The sequence below is a fragment of the Balaenoptera borealis genome, assembly GCF_965194805.1.
Source record: "Balaenoptera borealis genome assembly, chromosome: 8".
Lineage (NCBI taxonomy): Eukaryota > Metazoa > Chordata > Mammalia > Artiodactyla > Balaenopteridae > Balaenoptera > Balaenoptera borealis.
This window is the reverse complement of record NC_138865.1, coordinates 57,386,657-57,403,974: the sequence shown is the minus strand read 5'-3', so window position 1 is coordinate 57,403,974 and position 17,318 is coordinate 57,386,657. Positions and strand designations below refer to the sequence as shown.

General features: G+C 43.6%; 1 long non-coding RNA gene across 1 annotated transcript in view; it reads left to right on the top strand.

The window, feature by feature from the left end:
* LOC309633180 overlaps positions 1-17,318 on the top strand; it is an 89,621-nt gene that overhangs the window by 26,433 nt on the left and 45,870 nt on the right. The window contains exon 2 of the long non-coding RNA XR_014247361.1: positions 7,790-8,457. This is a non-coding gene — a long non-coding RNA (uncharacterized lncRNA). The remainder of the gene's footprint in view (positions 1-7,789; positions 8,458-17,318) is intronic.

Below are 17,318 nucleotides of genomic sequence, written 5' to 3'. Positions count from 1 at the left end.
ATGGTAAAAAATAATAATTACAAAAACAAAGTGCCTGATCTCACTTTGAAAGAAATATATAATAGAATTTGTATTTAATTGTGTATTGGTGTTCCTCCTCCCAGGACCTTCTTTTTTTTTTTTTTTTTTTAACATCTTTATTGGAGTATAATTGCTTTACAATGGTGTGTTAGTTTCTGCTTTAGAACAAAGTGAATCAGCTATATATATATATACATATGTCCCCATATCCCCTTCCTCTTGTGTCTTCCTCCCACCCTCACTATCCCACCCCTCTAGGTGGTCACAAAGTACAGAGCTGATCTCCCCATGCTATGCAGCTGTTTCCCACTAGCTATTTTACATTTGGTAGTGTATATATGTCCATGCCACTCTCTCACTTTGTCCCAGCTTACCCTTCCCCCTCCCTGTGTCCTCAAGTCCATTCTCTACGTCTGTGTCTTTATTCCTGTCCTGCCCCTAGGTTCTTCATACCATTTTTTTTTTTTTTAGATTCCATATATATGTGTTAGCATACAGTATTTGTTTTCCTCTTTCTGACTTACTTCACTCTGTATGACAGACTCTAGGTCCATCCACCTCACTACAAATAACTCAATTTCGTTTCTTTTTATGGCTGAGTAATATTCCACTGTATATATGTGCCACATCTTCTTTATCCATTCATCTTTTGATGGGCACTTAGGTTGCTTCCGTGTCCCGGCTATTGTAAATAGAGCTGCAATGAACATTGTGGTACATGACTCTTTTTGAATTATGGTTTTCTCAGGGTATATGCCCAGTAGTGGGATTGCTGGGTCATATGGTAGTTCTATTTTTAGTTTTTTAAGGAACCTCCATACTGTTCTCCATAGTGGCTGTATCAGTTTACATTCCCACCAACAGTGCAAGAGTGTTCCCTTTTCTCCACACCCTCTCCAGCATTTATTGTTTGTAGATTTTTGGATGATGGCCATTCTGACTGGTGTGAGGTGATACCTCATTGTGTTTTTGATTTGCATTTCTCTAATGATTAGTGATTTTGAGCATTCATTCATGTGTTTGTTGGCAATCTGTATATCTTCTTTGGAGAAATGTCTATTTAGGTCTTCTGCCCATTTTTAGATTGGGTTTTTTGTTTTTTGGATATTGAGCTGCATGAGCTGCTTGTAAATTTTGGAGATTAATCCTTTGTCAGGTGTTTCATTTGCAAATATTTTCTCCCATTCTGAGGGTTGTTCTTTTCATCTTGTTTATGGTTTCCTTTGCTGTGCAAAAGCTTTTAAGTTTCATTAGGTCCCATTTGTTTATTTTTGTTTTTATTTCCATTTCTCTGAGAGATGGGTCTAAAAGGATCTTGCTGTGATTTATGTCATAGAGTGTTCTGCCTTTGTTTTCCTCTAAGAGTTTTATAGTGTCTGGCTTTACATTTAGGTCTTTAACCCATTTTGAGTTTATATTTGTGTATGGTGTTAGGGAGTCTTCTAACTTCATTCTTTTACATGTAGCTGTCCAGTTTTCCCAGCACCACTTATTGAAGAGGCTGTCTTTTCTCCACTGTATATTCTTGCCTCCTTTATCAATAATAAGGTGACCATATGTGCGTGGGTTTATCTCTGGACTTTCTTTCCTGTTTCATTGATCTATATTTCTGTTTTTGTGCTAGTACTGTAGTGTCTTGATTACTATAGCTTTGTAGTATAGTCTGAAGTCTGGGAGCCTGATTCCTCCAGCTCCGTTTTTCTTTTTCAAGACTGCTTTGGCTATTCAGGGTCTTTTTTGTTTCCATACAAATTGTGAAATTTTTTGTTCTGGTTCTGTGAAAAATGCCATTGGTAGTTTGATAGGAATTGCACTGAATCTGTAGATTGCTTTGGGTAATATAGTCATTTTCACAATGTTGATTCTTCCAATCCAAGGACATGGTATATCTCTCCATCTGTTTGTATCATCTTTAATTTCTTTCATCAGTGTCTTATAGTTTTCTGCATACAGGTCTTTTGTCTCCTTATGTAGGTTTATTCCCAGGTATTTTATTCTTTTTGTTGCAGTGGTAAATGGGAGTGTTTCCTTAATTTCTCTTTCAGATTTTTCATCACTAGTGTATAGGAATGCAAGAGATTTCTGTGCGTTAATTTTGTATCCTGCTACTTTACCAGATTCATTGATTAGCTCTAGTAGTTTTCTGGTAGCATCTTTAGTATTCTGTAAGTATGGTATCATGTCATCTGCAAACAGTGACAGCTTTACTTCTTCTTTTCCAATTTGTATTCCTTTTATTTCTTTTTCTTCTTTGACTGCTGTGGCTAAAACTTCCAAAACTATGTTGAATAATAGTGGTGAGAGTGGGCAACCTTGTCTTGTTCCTGATCTTAGTGGAAATGGTTTCAGTTTTTCACCATTGAGAACGATGTTGGCTGTGGGTTTGTCATATATGGCCTTTTTTATGTTGAGATAGGTTCCCTCTATGCCTACTTTCTGGAGGGTTTTTATCATAAATGGGTGTTGAATTTTGTCAAAAGCTTTTTCTGCATCTATTGAGATGATCATATGGTTTTTCTCCTTCAGTTTGTTAATATGGTGTATCACATTGATTGATTTGCATAAATTGAAGAATCCTTGCATTCCTGGGATAAACCCCACTTGATCATGGTGTATGATCCTTTTAATGTACTGCTGGATTCTGTTTGCTAGTGTTTTGTTGAGGATTTTTGCATCCATGTCCATCAGTGATATTAGCCTGTAGTTTTCTTTCTTTGTGACATCTTTGTCTGGTTTTGGTATCAGGGTAATGGTGGCCTCATAGAATGAGTTTGGGAGTGTTCCTCCCTCTGCTATATTTTGGAAGAGTTTGAGAAGGATAGGTGTTAGCTCTTCTCTAAATGTTTGATAGAATTCGCTTGTGAAGCCATCTGGTCCTGGGCTTTTGTTTGTTAGAAGATTTTTAATCACAGTTTCAATTTCAGCGCTTGTGATTGGTCTATTCATATTTTCTACTTCTTCCTGGTTCAGTCTCGGAAGGTTGTGCATTTCTAAGAATCTGTCCATTTCTTCCAGGTTGTCCATTTTATTGGCATAGAGTTGCTTGTAGTAATCTCTCATGATCGTTTGTATTTCTGCAGTGTCAGTTGTTACTTCTCCTTCTTCATTTCTAATTCTATTGATTTTTGAGTCTTCTCCCTTTTTTTCTTGATGAGTCTGGCTAATGGTTTATCAATTTTGTTTATCTTCTCAAAGACCCAGCTTTTATTTTTATTGATCTTTGCTATCATTTCCTTCATTTCTTTTTCCTTTATTTCTGATCTGATCTTTATGATTTCTTTCCTTCTGCTAACTTTGGGGTTTTCTTGTTCTTCTTTCTCTAATTGCTCTAGGTGTAAGGCTAGGTTGTTTATTTGAGATGTTTCTTGTTTCTTGAGGTAGGATTGTATTGCTATGCACTTCCCTCTTAGAACTACTTTTGCTGCCTCCCATAGGTTTTGGGTCGTCGTGTTTTCATCGTCATTTGTTTCTAGGTAGTTTTTGATTTCCTCTTTGATTTCTTCAGTGATCTCTTGGTTATTAAGTAGTGTATTGTTTAGCCTCCATGTGTTTGTATTTTTTACAGATTTTTTCCTGTAATTGATATCTAGTCTCATTTCAATTTACTTAAATTAACCAAGGCTTGATTTGTGACCCAAGATATGATCTATCCTGGAGAATGTTCCATGAGCACTTGAGAAGAAAGTGTATTCTGTTGTTTTGGGATGGAATGTCCTATAAATATCAATTAAGTCCATCTTGTTTAATGTATCATTTGAAGCTTGTGTTTCCTTATTTATTTTTATTTTGGATGATCTGTCCATTGGTGAAAGTGGGGTGTTAAAGTCCCCTACTCTTATCGTGTTACTGTAGATTTCCCCTTTTATGGCTGTTAGCATTTGCCTTATGTATTGAGGTGCTCCTATGTTGGGTGCATAAATATTTACAATTGTTATATCTTCTTCTTGGATTGATCCCTTGATCATTATATAGTGTCCTTCTTTGTCTCTTGTAGTAGTCTTTATTTTAAAGTCTATTTTGTGTGATATGAGAATTGCTATTCCAGCTTTCTTTTGATTTCCATTTTCATGGAATGTCTTTTTCCATCCCCTTACTTTCAGTCTGTATGTGTCCCTAGGTCTGAAGTGGGTCTTTTGTAGACAGCATATGTACGGGTCTTGTTTTTGTATCCATTCAGCCAGTCTATGTCTTTTGGTTGGAGCATTTAAGCCATTTACATGTAAGGTAATTATCCATATGTATGTTCCTATTACCATTTTCTTAATTGTTTTGGGTTTGTTACTGTAGGTGTTTTCCTTCTCTTGTGTTTCCTGCCTAGAGAAATTCCTTTAGCATTTGTTGTAAAGCTGGTTTGGTGGTGCTGAATTCTCTTAGCTTTTGCTTGTCTATTATGGTTTTAATTTCTCCGTCCAATCTGAAAGAGATCCTTGCTGGGTAGAGTAATCTTGGTTGTAGGTTTTTCCCTTTCATCACTTTAACTATGTCCTGTCACTCCCTTCTGGCTTGCAGAGTTTTTGCTGAAAGATCAGCTGTTAACCTTATGGGGATTCCCTTGTATGTTATTAGTTGTTTTTCCCTTGCTGCTTTTAATATTTGTTCTTTGTATTTAATTTTTGATAGTTTGATTAATATGTATCTTGGCGTGTGTCTCCTTGGATTTATCCTGTATGGGACTCTCTGCGCTTCCTGGACTTGACTATTTCCTTTCCCATATTAGGGAAGTTTTCAACTATAATCTCTTCAAATATTTTCTCAGTCCCTTTCTTTTTCTCTTCTTCTTCTGGGACCCCTATAATTTGAATGTTGGTGCGTTTAATGTTGTCCCAGAGGTCTCTGAGACTGTCCTCAATTCTTTGCATTCTTTTTTCTTTATTCTGCTCTGCAGCAGTTATTTCCACTATTTTATCTTCCAGGTCACTTATCCGTTCTTCTGCCTCAGTTATTCTGCTACTGAGTCCTTCTAGAGAATTTTTAATTTCGTTTATTGTGTTGTTCATTGCTGTTTGTTTGCTCTTTAGTTCTTCTAGGTCCTTGTTAAACATTTCTTGTATTTTCTCCATTCTATTTCCAAGATTTTGGATCATCTTTACTATCATTACTCTGAATTCTTCTTCAGGTAGACTGCCTATTTCCTCTTCATTTGTTTGGTCTGGTGGGTTTTTACTTTGCTCCTTCATTTGTTGAGTATTTCTCAGTCTTCTCATTTTGCTTAATTTACTGTGTTTGGGGTCTCCTTTTCGCAGGCTGCTGGTTCATAATTCCCGTTGTTTTTAGTGTCTGTCCCCAATGACTAAGGTTGGTTCAGTGGGTTCTGTAGGCTTCCTGGTAGAGGGGACTAGTGCCTATGTTCTGGTGGATGAGGCTGGATCTTGTCTTTCTGGTGGGCAGGACCACATCCGGTGGTGTGTTTTGGGGTGTCTGTGACCTTATTATGATTTTAGGCAGCCTCTCTGCTAATGGATGGGGTTGTGTTCCTGTCTTGCTAGTTGTTTGGCATAGGGTGTCCAGCACTGTAGCTTGCTGGTTGTTGAGTGGAGCTGGGTCTTAGTGTTGAGATGGTGATATCTGAGAGAGCTTTCACCATTTGATATTACATGGAGCTGGGAGATCTCTGGTGGACTAATGTCCTGAACTCGACTCTCCCACCTCAGAGGCACAGGCCTGACATCCAGCCAGAGCACCAAGACCCTGTCAGCCACACGGCTCAGAAGAAAAGGGAGAAAAAAGAAAGAAAGAAGGAAAGAAAGAAAAAAAATAAATAAAATAAAATAAAGTTATTAAAATAACAAGTAATTATTTTTTAAAAATTAAAAAGTAATTAAAAAAAGAAAAGAAAGAAAGAAGAGAGCAACCAAACCAAAAACCAAATCCACCAATTATAACAAGCACTAAAAACTATACTAAAAAAAAAAAAACAAAGACAGGCAGAACCCTAGGACAAATGGTAAAAGCAAACTTATACAGACAAAATCACACAAAGAAGCCTACACATACACACTCACAAAAAGAGAAAAAGGTAAAAAATATATATACCGTTGCTCCCAAAGTCCACCATCCCAATTTTGGGATGATTCCTTGTCTATTCAGGTATTCCAGAGATGCCGGGTACATCAAGTTGATTGTGGAGATTTAATCCGCTGCTCCTGAGGCTGCTGGGAGAGATTTCCCTTTCTCTTCTTTATTCGTACAGCTCCTGGGGTTCAGCTTTGGATTTGGACCCACCTCTGCGTGTAGGTCGCTTTAGGGCACCTGTTTTTCCCTCAGACAGGACGGGGTTAAAGGAGCAGCTGCTTCGGGGGCTCTGGCTCACTCAGGCTGGGGGGAGGGAGGGTTATGGAGGCGGGGCGAGCCTGCGGCGGCAGAGGCCAGCGTGACGTTGCAGCAGCCTGAGGCACACCGTGCGTTCTCCGGGGGAAGTTGTCCCCGGATCACGGGAGCCTGGTAGTGGCGGGCTGCACTGGCTCCCGGGAGGGGCGGTGTGGAGAGTGACCTGTGCTTGCTCACAGGCTTCTTGGTGGCTGCAGCAGCAGCCTTAGCATCTCATGTCCGTCTCTGGGTCCGTGCTGATAGCCGCGGCTACCGCCCGTCTCTGGAGCTCCTTTAAGCAGCGCTCTTAATCCCCTCTCCTCCTCGCGCACCAGGAAACAAAGAGGCGAGAAAAAGTCTCTTGCCTCTTCGGCAGCTCCAGACTTGCCCGGACTCCCTCCCAGCCAGCTGTGGCGCACTAACCCCTTCAGGCTGTGTTCACGCCGCCAACCCCAGTCCTCTCCCTGCATCCGACTGAAGCCCAAGCCTCAGCTCCCAGCCCCGCCTGCCCCGGCGGGTGAGCAGACAAGTCTCTTGGGCCGGTGAGTGCTACTCAGCACCGATCCTCCGTGCGGGAATCTCTCCGCTTTGCCCTCCGCACCCCTGTGGCTGCGCTCTCCTCCGCGGCTCCGAAGCTTCCCCCCTCCGCCACCCGCAGTCTCTGCCCGCGAAGGGGCTTCCTAGTGCGTGGAAACCTTTCCTCCTTCACAGCTCCCTCCCACTGGTGCAGGTCCCATCCCTATTCTTTTGTCTCTGTTATTTCTTTTTTCTTTTGCCCTACCCAGGTACGTGGGGAGTTTCTTGCCTTTTGGGAGGTCTGAGGTCTTCTGCCAGCATTCAGTAGGTGTTCTGTAGGAGTTGTTCCACATGTAGATGTATTTCTGATGTATTTGTGAGGAGGAAGGTGATCTCCGCGTCTTACTCTTCCACCATGTTGAAGGTCTCCAGGAACTTATTTAATATCCAGAAGTTTCTCTAAAGGCAAGTGGCTTGCCCTGCACTCAGATGGCAATGCATGTCTGGTACGTGAGATCTTGGATATATGTGACAGGTGATTTGGGGAACAGGACAAGGAAAGAGAGAAAAAGGGCTGTTAGCATGGACGCCAGAACTTCGAGAGCCATTTCTGAGTGGAGGTGGGGAAGAAGGGAGCGGCAGCCATGAGGGTCCTTGCACAGTGCCTCCATGCCACACCTGGGAACGGGGACTTGAGAAGTGGCTGACATGTTTATTTGGTGTGAGGTCAGCTACAGCTCTGAGGGCAATAACACAATTCCCATAAAACAGAACTCCCAGGCTGGGCCACCGGCCTGCTTGCTGCCAAAGAAGGGTGGTGACCTAACAAATGAGACATTGCTGTCAACTCATTTGCTTTGTGAATTATGCAGGCCCTTCCTTGCCCTCCCATGTCCATCCCATCTATTGCTTTAACCCCTTTCTTGTTCTGTGCTGCTTCTTTCAGATGAAGAAGAAGGGAAAAGAGATTTGATTTCTGTGCCTGTTAACCACTCCAACAGAAGGTCGTGTGAAGAATGATGTTAAAGCTATTAGTAGAAGTTAGAAAAAAAATCTAGTTATAAGACCAGCAAAAGAAGACCTGAACTTCAGAGGGGACCACAAATGAATGAATTAAGAACACAGCTGTCTTTTCAAAAGCCAACACAAAATGAGGATGGGTTTTATACAAAAGCAGCTATTCCTGCCAGCGGGCATATGCATGTCCATCTTTCATATGTCACAAGCAGACCTCGGAAATTCCCTGGGAAGTCCCCTCCACCACAGTGCCTGCAGTTTCTCCATTTGACTATGATTCTGTTGGATCTTGAGAGACTTTTTGATCTTCAGGAAGCTCTTATCACAATACGGCTCTTCCTGGAGTGAGGAGACAACATGGTACCTGGAAAGATGAGGGGAGTGGACTGGGAAGTGGGAATCTGTGTCCCATTTCAGTTCTACCACTACCAGCCTAGTGGCTTTGGGAGGGGCCTGCAATTTCCCTGGCCTCAATGGTTTCATCTGTAAAATGGAACGGCATGGAGACGATGAAAGTGAAAGCATCTGCCATCATGCCTGGAGGTGCTCAAGAAATGATTCCTTCCTGTCTGCCGACCTCAGTTTTCCATCTGTAAGGTAAGGAATTGAACAAGAAGATCTCTGAGACCCTGTCTACTCTAACACTTTGTGACTCTTTTGGTGACAACTTAAGAAATCTCCAACTAACACTCTAGTGAGCCTTTTAGTCTGTTAGATTCCATCAAATGATAACGTTGTGATTTTGACTTTGTAGAATGATTTTTATTTTCCCTTATCCTGATTTTTGAATTTGTATTTTCTACTTTATGGCTTTTGCTTTATTAAGTTATCACAAATCCTTTGAGGTATGAGAAAGAAAAAGTATGACAAACTGGATGAAAGAATGCATTAACTGAAAGCCAGAGAATAATGCTAATACTAATACTAATAAATTACTTTTATTGGCTACTTACTATGGATGAGGAACCGTGCTAAGCACTTTATAAACATTAGGACACTTAAGTCGCACAATAACCCTGTGAAGCCATAATGATCATCCCCATTTTATAGATGAAGAAACTGAGTCCTAGAGATACCAAGCAAGTTGTCCAAGGTCACACAAGTAGTGAGTGGCAAAGCTGAGCCACAAATCCAAGTCTGGCTAAATCAGAGTAGTGGTGTGCTGACAAACAGGCTCCCAAAAAACAAAAGCAAATCAAAACCCTAAATGCCTGATATGGAGTATTTACTGATTTCCATCATGTAAATACTTCCACCACAGCCAATTTCAAGTTTCTAACAGTTTAAATCGGCTCAAAAAAATTCCCGAATATTTAACAGTCTGCTCATGCAAGCCAATAGGAGCCAACCCCAAAACACTACAGAAAAAGCCAGAGTTGTCACCACTGAGATACACTGTCTCCCTGGATCATAGGCTGGGGTTGGGGATAATAAAGAAGAAAGGGAAGATGGTCATGAACAGGAAAGTCAAGAGATAAATTCATTCATTCATTCATTCATTCATTCCACAAAGGCTTACTGAGTACCCGCTAAAGACCAAGCCTTGTGATATGTGCTTTGGATTCAGGCATGAGTAAGATAAGCAGGGTGCCCAAGCCAAAAAGCCCAGAGTGTGTTTGGGAGAGAGTGAAAGAGACACTTAAACAAATAATTGAACACATTATGTAATAGAAGTATGTATGAGTCTAAGGGAGCCCAGGTGAGGGAGGAATGAATTCTGTCGGATGGGCCTGAAGGATGGAGTTAGCAACATATACATGGAGGCTCCTACGTAACACAAATTTTGCTTCCTTTCCAATTTATAGAGAGGTTTGCCTCTCTAGAGAGGTGTGCAAAGCTTAGAACTCTGCATTTCTGACTAAATAGAGAAACCAAAGATGGGGTTAAGAAAGGGCCAGTGATGCAGAAAGCTCCTTGAGTTAGGGATGTTGTCTATATCCCCCTATATTCCTGACACCTAGCACCATGCAGGGCACATAGTAAGCACTCAATAAATATTTGTTGCCTGGATGAACCATTGTTGAATAATGATTTATGAGCTTCAAAGAAGGTTGTTTGAGGAAAGAGGACTAATAATAGGTAAGAAGTAAGCAATGTATAAGTAGTGATCCCTAAGCCCATAAAGGGTCACGTAGAAGAATAAAGGGCAGAACATGGGCAGGGACTCCATGTGCCCAGGGTGAAGGTAAAGGACCCCCAGAAGGATGTGTATCATGCAATACTGTCACCTGTCGTGCTGGCTGACTTCTCTGAGGATGATCTGAAGATGGGGCAAATCTCTGGCTTCCCCTTTGAGAAGCCAGATGCCCTGACACAAGTCTGCAGATGTATTTGGTGAGCTTGGGAATGCCAGGAATGATACCATTCATTGTTTGGCTTCAAAGTTCAATGTGGGAGAAGCAAGCAAGTAATTGGTACTGTGAAGTTTGGGGATTTCAGTGGATTTCCTTCACATTTGTTTGTTCTTCTCTTCCTCTGATTATCTGAGAGGAGGCTGCTGTTATGGAAAGCCAGGTAGTTTGAACATTCTTTCTTGGGACCTAGCACTGGTTTTGTAAGAAGTGGGTCTGCATGTGTATTTTGTAGATTATTTTCATCATAACAATGCCTTATATGTGTAGGTGGTTCCTAGTTTCAAAGACCTTTCCCGTAATTACTTTTGATGCTTCCTCAAGACAATCCAATGAGGACATTAGAAAAGATGCAAATGTCTCCATTTTACTAAAAGAGAAAGTACGACTCAAGAAGTCAAGTAACTCACTCAAAGTCACACAGCTGAATTCTAGCAGAGCAAGGGCCCAAGATCTGTCATTCCAGACATAGAGACATTCGTGTCCTCCCAGTTTCTCTTATGATAATGCCTGCCTCCTGAGCAAGCAAGTTCTGGCTGGGACCCACCAGCAGCTAGAAATGGTCCTTCTTGGTATTCGAGAACTTTTCTCTGTAGTGAAAAATAGAACCTGCCTGCCTCAGTTTCCCAGCCACCTCATGATTCGACAAGCAAGTGCTGTAACTCTGACAAAATGAGGCCACCTCCAACCTAAATGGAGCCCATTTTCAGACTAAGACCCTGCGTGGAGACAGCTCTTTCCTGGAAGGATAACAAAAGCATGCTTTTGTGTGTATTTCACTTGATGGAAAGGAATCCCCAGTGAGGCCATTTTTTCCCCCTGAATTCTCCCAAGTCCAGAATGTATCCAAGTTTCCAAGATAATCTCAGAAGAGCTATTCATCTATGAAGATGGCCAAATTGTCTTCCAGCTCAGTAGACAGGGTCTGTTTTAGAGAGAAGGTGAGGGGGTGAGAATAGGGGTGTGGGAAGAGGGTGAGGGAAATGGAGAGCAAAAGAGTAAGACACGAGGAGAAAATGTGTGCCGACGAATGCTGACAGGAAAAGGAAAGAAACCAAAGGGCCAGCCCTGACTCTGGGGTCCCGTCTGCCAGGGACATTTTCCGCTGATTCTTTTTAGGACCTGTCATGGTCTGCCTGGCGAGCTGTCACTTCTCATCACTTGGCTCTCACTGCGGATCTTTGTGTCATCACTGTCACGAAGAGACCTGGCAACTGGTGAAGAATTTCCTGGGGCGCTACCTGATACACCGTTATTACCTCTTATCATCTTAGCAGAGTAGTTACGCCACTGTCAGAGGTAATGGAGACCATGCCGCTAAGAAAATTGGCTGTAATTTATCAATTGTTCCTGCATACCGCAAAAGCGGCCTTCTACTTTACGGCTGGGTCTAAGGTATTTTGAGAGCCCCCGAAGTTCATGGTTTTCCGGTATTCTAAGTTCTACTTATGGCCTTTCCTGTATATGACACACAACACCACCCTTGTGGCTTGCAGGCCGTTTTCTTCTTTGCTTTCTTTAGTCACGAATCATCCTGAGGCATCCCTTAAGTGCATTTGTATTGTTAAGTGCACCGGCTTGATTTGGTGTTAATTCCATTTGAGTGCCCTTAATATCTTGTGGGGGTGATGCAATGCAGGCCGCCTGTACCTTGTAAAATGGGGTCCCAGGTCTGCCTGGGAGCAAAGCACCTTTCGCATAGCCATTTACCAAAGTTGCTGATAAAATTTTCATAAGGGAACCTTTTTAGTCTGACCCTATTGTGTTATTCTACCATTAAGTCTCGGAGAACTGAGCTGGCTTCTAGTGACAGCTTATCACATTCTCCATTATTGCTGGCTGCCCTAAGAGCTAACAGGCTGGGTGTAGTGCAAGCTCCCTCCTCCCTCCCACTTCTGGTCCATTCTGGGAAAAGCTTACGGGCCAGCACCTAGGGGCTAATGTGTGATTGTCTCTCTGTGGGTGCCAGAGAGCTGAGCTCTCTTTCTGATGAACCTGGGAAAACTTGAGAGACCCTGAAGGACTTTGTGAAGCCTGCATGACAAGAAGGGGAGAAGGATGGGCTGAAATAGAGTGAGAGTTACAAAAGCACTTTGCTTAAAAATCAACCCCCAAAGCAGTAAGGATAATGTTGACACCACTTTGACACATAGCTGGAGCTAGTGGATTGGGCCAGGGATTTGTCTCTGGAATGTTAGCATTAGAATTCTGACAGTGTGATTAACTCAAAAAGAACTCCAAAATCTGGGGCTTGGATGTACCTGGGTTTGCATCCAAGCTTATTGGCTTACCTGCTTTGTGACCTTGATCAAGTTATTTAGTCTTGGAGCTTCAGGGTTCCCATCTGTGAAATGGGAATATCAAGGTCAACTCCCCGGGATTTTTGTGGTGATGAAGTGAGATAGTACATGTAAAGAGGATGGAGAGTGGCTGGCACTCACACAGCATCTCTTAGGGTTATCTTAGAATCCAGGAGGCCCTTAGAGGACACAAGGTGAGAAAGCTGGTTCAGATGGTAAAGAAATTAGCTGGCTACCACAGGTGAAAAAAAGAAAGAGAGAAGTCTAGAAACCTGGTCTCCAGACACCCATCCAGGTCTCTTCCCATCCTTCCCACTGTTTCCCCGATGCTGTCCACAGACATCGGGAGCACGGGTGGATTTGGGGTGCGAGAAGCCACGTTCCACTGCCCTAATGATGGTATTTCTTAACAGCAGACTAAACTGCTTCTCGATCATTCTGCCTTGTCTTGGTGGCTGAATCTGAGGAATGGTTTGAGCCTGCCTAACCATGTGAGCCTAGGCCCTGCTTGTCTCTGCTGCTCTGGCTGGAAAAACTCAGTGGTCTGAGAAACAGAAATGGGAGATGCTCTCTCAAAAGAGCATTTAAAAATTATTCTTATAAAAGCAATACATGTTCACTGTAGAAATGAGAAAATCTAGGTGAAATATAGAAGCTATAGTGAAAGGGAAAAAAATCATCTGTAATCCTACTGCCTGTAACTCTAGGGTACTGTGCTGTGTTTTCTTCCAGGCTCCTTTCCACGCCCACACCCATGCTCGCTTGTTCAGGCCCTAGCTCGCTGCAGTATATTGTAGGCATTAAAAGTGCAGTCTGGCTCCACCACTTGGGCAAATTATTTAACTTTTCCACTATTGTTTCCTCGTCTATAAACTAGGGCTTCATGGTAGAACCTTCCTCAGAGGGTGGTTCAGAGAAGCAAATGAGCTAATCCACGTGACACACAGTTCAGGGCACGCAGGAAGCCCTGCAGAGGCTTTCCTTTAGGATTATTATTATGTTCAGTAGAAATCTGTGATGGCAGTATATTCTGCTGGAAATGCGGTTCCTAAGGGGGCTGTTTCTCCTTTGTTTGCACCCAGCTGCTAGACTGATGCTTTCTTAAACTGGTCACCCAGACTGAGTCTCAGGGTCAGACTGACCCCGCCCTTCCCCTGGCTGAATGGTGATAATCATGTGTTCATCTTCCAAAGGGTTAACACACGAATTCCCACAGCCTGACTCCTGGTGGGGTTTGTTAGACCCACTTTATAAGAGGGAGAATTAAGACTGAGCAGGTATTGAAGTGGCTCTATGAGGGTCTCCAAGCAGATGAGGTAGACTTTCTGCTTGCCAAGAAATGAAGAGGGCTGCCCATAGGCGTGGCCGGGCTACTCCTGGGTTTGGGATTTGCTTTCATTACCTTGGAGATTAAGCCTAGATGGAACAAAGAGTAAGGCTGAAATCACAGGAAGACAAGTTCTCAGAAACGAATATCTCGTGGAAAAACTCTGAGAGTCTCCTTGATGTGTGTTTGTGTGCGTGTGTGTGTTAACTTTTTGGTGTTTTTAAGCATCATTTTGTGGGATTCAAACATTCCGAGAGTGAAAAATGATAATTTTAAGCCAGACTGGGCAAGGTAGTGTCATAAATCAGGAAGGATCATCAGGGTCTGGCTTTGTGTGTGTTTATGTTTGTCCATGAACGTGTGTGCTTGTGTGTGTGTGTGTGTGTGTGTGTGTGTGTGTGTGTGTGTAGCACATGCACCCAGAAGGCGCATGCATGCAAGCCTCTTGGGGTGAGTGGGAGGAGCGGACACGGGCCTGCAGAAGGGAGCTGGTTTTGATGAAACATTGGCTAACGCTCGGGGCACCGAAGGAGAAGAGGCTCTGGTCAGGGAACTGTGTTGCATTAGAATTTATAATAGATTAACTTATCTGCCCCTTGACCTTCAAGGGCATTTGGGGAACTGAGGATGAGGCATTTCTGCCTTGATTTTCACAGCGAGAGGAAACCTCTGGAGCAGTATTCCCAGCCTCTCCCTCTGCACAGCCCAAAGCGGCGAGAGCTTGCTATTCACACCCCCGCTCAGGTCATTTGGAGGAGGCTGATAGTGCCCAGGAATGCCGACGTGCTTCAAAACATCACACAAGAAAGAACCCACTCAGATTCCTAAGGGGAGCTGCTGTTGGTCCATCCCGAGCTAGAGTGCAACCTTGGATGTGATCGCCGTGGCTCCCCATCCCGCTGCAGAAGCTTGAAATCCATATCGATCCTTACTGTCCGCAGGACTGCCTTCTCCCTGTCCATCTGTCTGTCTGTCTGTCTGCCTCTCTGTTCCTCTTTCTCTGAGGTAAAGGGTGCCTGTTCTCATGGAAGAGGAGCATATGCCAGGGTGTTCCAGTTGAGCTGCTGCCAGCCATGTTGCTTTAAACGCCAATGAGCTAAAGCGGCCAGGAAAGAAAGAGCGAGGGGTGAAGTGTGGTTTGATGTCTTGGTGCGCTGGAGAGATGATTCATAGAACGTGAGCCCCTCGGAGTCCTTGGTTAAATCCCAGCCTAGCACCCCCGGCTGAACTGAAACTCTGAAGTCCAGCCAAGGAGCATTGCTGGTCCTGCCTCGGCCAACAATCGGTGGGTCAGAGACAAAGGACAGGGGAGGGGTGATTCTTTCACTGGAAAAATTACCTGCTGGGAAAGAAGCAATTGTATGATGTGTGTGGTGAGAAGTCCAGCCAGGAAGGACCTGGCTCTCACATTACAAGGCCGCTTTCTGAAGCCGGAGGGACTTTTTATTGCCTGAGAGGCCTGCAGGCTCCCGCCACAGTGGCTGTGGCGTGTCTCTGGAAGGGCATGGTGGTGAGGGGCTGCGTGCCAGGGCTCTGGATGCCAGGTTGGGAATGAGGGGGGAGGAAAGCTGAGGATGGGACTTCACTGTCCTCACACTCACTCTCCTAAGGCAGGAGGGAGACGTAGAGGAGAGACGAGCTGCCTGCTTCCTGTCTAGCCAAGTGCAGTGCAGCCTCCATTGTCCCCCTTTAGTCTTTGTTTGGCATTTCCCATGTTTGGCCACCCTCTCTCCACCCCCCTCCGCCCCCGGGCTTCCTAACACCTTCCCCTCTCTCATTGGACCCTCTCTCTGTTTCACTCTTTTTATGGAAGTTGCATAACCATCTTTCATTTAGGGCAGCCCCCTTCCCCAATAGGTTTGGGTGCAGAGATTTGGGGGCACCTGACCCAGGTCTGGCCAGGGTGTTTGGTCCTGTGAGCCAAGATGGTCCAATCAGAACCAAACCTGGAACTTCTACTGGAAACTTTTGTTGGAACTTTGGGGATGGAGAAGTTCTCTTTCACCTTGGTTGATGACATGAGAGGATAAGAGCCTGGTGCTTCCAGGGGCCATCAGGATATGAAAATCTGTCTGAAAGTGAAGCTGCTAGAAAGGGGAGAGGAGTAAAGAGGTGGACAGAGATGGGTTTCTAATGGCATCATTTGAGCCCTGGGATCTGATCATACCTGAGATCAGGGTCTACACCTGGACTCTTCAAGCTTACCATCCAATAAATTTCCCCCCTTTTTTCCTTTATTGTTTGAATTTTTTCCTGCTACTTGTGATTGAAAGTGTTACATCTGTATGTTAGGTGGATACACCTTTCTCTCTTTCCTGCACGGAGGCCCCTCTGCGCCTTTCCACTCCTCATCTATGCATATCCCCCAAAGTTGGGTCCTCAGCTTGCTGTGCTTGCTTCTTTCTCCTTACTCACTCGGGCTTTCCATTCACTCTTGTGGTGTCAGCTATTACCTTTGTGAGGATGATCCCCACTCCCACGTTTGTGTTTCTACCTTAGATCTTGTTCCCCGTGTCCAGCCATCTATAATACATTTCCACATGTGCAGCACACACATGGGCACGCACAGTTGGCTGAAGTCAGTATGTTACTCCTGATGCTTGGGAAGGATGAGGGGCCCCCCTTCTCAGCTTCCTCCTCTTTAGCCTTGGCATCTCGTCCCTCTAGTTCAAAGTCAGGATTATCTTTGATTACTTCTCCTCCTTCCTGCCCCATATTGCATTATCAAGTCTTCAAACATTTCTCTTGTCTATGTCATTTTCCTTCATCTACCACCATCTTTTGGTCTAAGATCTCATCATGATTACCTCAAAAGCCTCTTGCCTGGCTTTCTAACATCGATTTCAAACTGTCCCATCTGTGCAGCACCCTCCAGCGTATTTAGCTTCCTCAAATACCTCTTTCACCTCACGGCTTACCTGAAGAAACTGGATTTCTCACCGTTGGGCATCTCCGTGCCTCTCAGATATTGGCATTCATGAGGCATGAGAAGTCACAGAAGCATCTTTCTGGAACACTAATTTCATCTGAAATCTTTCTTGGGGTGTGGGAAGTTAAGTGTTTTAATGAGAAAGTAATTAAAAACATTTTTATATTAAAACAGGTCTCATGTAAAGAAGAATGCAAAACTCATATGAATTTTAAAGATTAAGCATAGATTTCAAAGAAGTTCTGAGATTGTAGAAGTCCACTTCTGGCCACCACCCAAGAGTTCTGGGGTTCCCTTTCCTCTGCCACTGGGAAGAAAGTTTGGAGAAGCACCAACATGTTGAGTCATGTCTAACCTCCTCAGTTTGGTGTCTACCTCAACTGGCCCTATATTTCCTACCCTCCTCCTTGTCTCTCATTATTTGCTGGAGGTAGGGAGCTTTTCTAGTTGTTCTTTGAACTCAATGCTCTCACCCCCAACTTTGTTTCATGCCACTGTCTCCTTTTCCAAGTGATCTCCCATCTCTTTTTCATCAGCCTAAATCATCTGCC